The sequence below is a fragment of the Centruroides sculpturatus genome, unplaced genomic scaffold (genome assembly GCF_000671375.1).
Source record: "Centruroides sculpturatus isolate CEXI.00-Female unplaced genomic scaffold, Cexi_2.0 scaffold92, whole genome shotgun sequence".
In the NCBI taxonomy this organism is placed as follows: domain Eukaryota; kingdom Metazoa; phylum Arthropoda; class Arachnida; order Scorpiones; family Buthidae; genus Centruroides; species Centruroides sculpturatus.
The window spans coordinates 175,713-178,220 of NW_019384394.1; the positions used below are offsets into that span (position 1 = coordinate 175,713).

At 32.7% G+C, this 2,508-nt stretch overlaps 1 protein-coding gene and 1 non-coding gene across 2 annotated transcripts in view; one reads left to right on the top strand and one right to left on the bottom strand.

Annotated features, from left to right (window-relative positions):
• Trnaq-cug lies at nucleotides 1-72 on the bottom strand. Its single transcript has one exon. It is a non-coding gene; the product is annotated as a tRNA-Gln (tRNA).
• Nucleotides 73-1,755: 1,683 nt separating this feature from the next.
• Nucleotides 1,756-2,508, top strand: part of LOC111618319 (pre-mRNA-processing factor 39-like) — a 113,002-nt gene continuing 112,249 nt past the window's right edge. The window contains exon 1 of the mRNA XM_023359819.1: nucleotides 1,756-1,865. The gene's annotated coding sequence lies outside the window, so the exon portion shown is untranslated. The remainder of the gene's footprint in view (nucleotides 1,866-2,508) is intronic.

The following is a 2,508-nucleotide window of genomic DNA, read 5'->3' on the forward strand; positions in this document are numbered from 1 at the left end:
AGGTCCCACCGAGATTCGAACTCGGATTGCTGGATTCAGAGTCCAGAGTGCTAACCATTACACCATGGAACCTCACAAAAACCTGCCTGTCGCATATCACCTTAAAGCATTGTAGATTGCCTTATCAACTATCGCGTGAAGATATCGTCCCACATGTTGTTGCCGATAACGGAGGTTTCTCCGTCTACACTCTCTCGTTGGAAAGCGCCTTGGGTATGATATATGGGTCTATATTTGATATATCTCCAAGCCGAAATTTTTTGCAGTTTGAGACACAAGATGAAACCATTGAACAATAGTAGTTGGTGAGTTCACGGGTTTGCTTCATCAATATGGATATTTTTGAGTTTTCTTCACTTGTCTAATACCTAAATAGGTATTAGACAAGTAATACCTAAATAGGTATTAGACAGTTTTCGATAAAAAGTCTTCCCTGGATGTACTCTCCTCTTTGGCAGATCTTCCTTGTGTTGTAGAATATTGAAATTTTTCAATTTGTTTTGTGCCTTTTGTCAGGTTTACTTTAATGAAAACTGATAGTAGAATTTTTTCTTCCATGTCCTAGCTTTCCTAGCGACTGGGTATTGTCGTCGTTGCTTTCAGACTTTAGCCTCTAAGACTTTCACTGTGTTTTGTTTTTATAGCTGCAAACGCTACCGCTTTCAATGAAATGAAATTTTGATGGATGAAGATCTTTGCTGCTGGAAATTTGAGTGAAATCAAGACTTAAGTCAATCAATATTACAACTTCTCAACAGTTCCGATGCTGAGAATGGTGGCTACTTCGAACATCTCTGATGTTCGAAGCTACCAGCCTGCCATTCTCAAATGGAAAAAATGGAAGAAAATAAAATAGGGTCTAACTCTTTTCCGATAGATTTATGTTTATTAGAAATTTTAGTTTTTAGGTACAGATTACACGTACACCTTTATTACCAACAGTTACGGTTAACCATGCATATGTATATTGACTTTTTCGTCCCTTTGAGCACTAAGACGAACATTTAACGTAAGCTACTTATTCTGGATTCGGATATGCTCTCGGTGATGGACAGAGCCAGGGCCGGCCCTACCATAGTGCGAACGGAACAGCCGCTCCTGGCGCTAAGTCCTATGGGGCGCCTCAGTGGTAAAGAAAATTAAAGGGTATAAATTAAGGGCAACCAAGGGGCGCCATAATAGGATCTCGCTCCATCCTAAAACTTTCCTCGGGCCGGCACTGGACAGAGCCCAACATATCCTGGCCATCCCATCGTGAAAAGTTCTTGATCCAACATATGAATTTTTTATGGAAGTAGTCGTTTCGGCCATCCGGCTAGTAAAAAAAATTGTTTCCAATTTTAAGAGTTGTTAATTGTCTAACAAATTTGCAGACACTATTATGAAAAAAATTTTCGTCATAAGTTTTAAAAACAATAAATGTTCTTTGTGAATATTTTAACTACTTTTATGATCATTTAACTTATGATATGCGAAATGATCATAAATGTATTTTAAAAGTATCATCAAAAGTATAATCATTCGTATTTCTTATTTCGTTAAACTTTATGAGTACTGTAAATTTTTCGGAGAGTGGTTTGACAAGACCCGAATCCACGATGGGCCTGAAAAAAAAAATAATAATAAAACTTCAAAACTGTTAATTGATTAGAAATTAAAAATAATCCTAACTTAAAATAAAGTATAATAAATAATATTATATATCTGTAATTTAAAATATTTGATTTATATTTTTAATATCATGTTTCGAAGAAGAGCCCCCTAGTATCAAGTTCTGCAGGTAACCTATTCGTCGTGTTTTTTCATTGTTTGATACACTGTTGGTCTACATATTTTGATGAATTCTTCGAATGATATAAAAATCAGTAAGTTTTGTAATTATATGCTATTTCTGTTGTTATTTGATGATAGATGATTTTGTTACCCATTAAAGTAATTAAAGTGCATCATAATTTTGTACTTAATAAAAGGATCCATTTGATGTTGTATATGCCGATTTGAGCATTAGGCCTAACGTACTTCGTCTGGATTTTTGCTATATTAATATTAAAGCCGGATAAATGTACAGTTTGAATTTAGTGTATAAAGATAAAGAATATGTAATAATGTAGTTATTGCATATTTTTGTTTGTTAGAGATTGACTCTATTATAAATGAGGAAAAATTTCATTAGAGTTATTGGGAAGGTTAAACGATCATTTCCGTCGAGTTTTTTCAATTAAAAATAAAGCCAACGCATTAGTTATAATGAAATTTAAATTACGTTCATTCTCAATAGAATACGAATTTAATTTTACATTAATTTAAAATTAATTTAGGACTAATTTTTTTTAATATTCTAGAAAAATAAATTCTAGAATATTATGATTTTGGGTAGAAGTTACTTTAGGTAATTTGATTGTTTATTTAGTATAAAATACCTTAAAGTAAACTCTACCTTGATTTTTTTTAAACTTTTTATGAATACATTTAAACATTTTTCAAAAATTGAGAAATTATCTGTACATA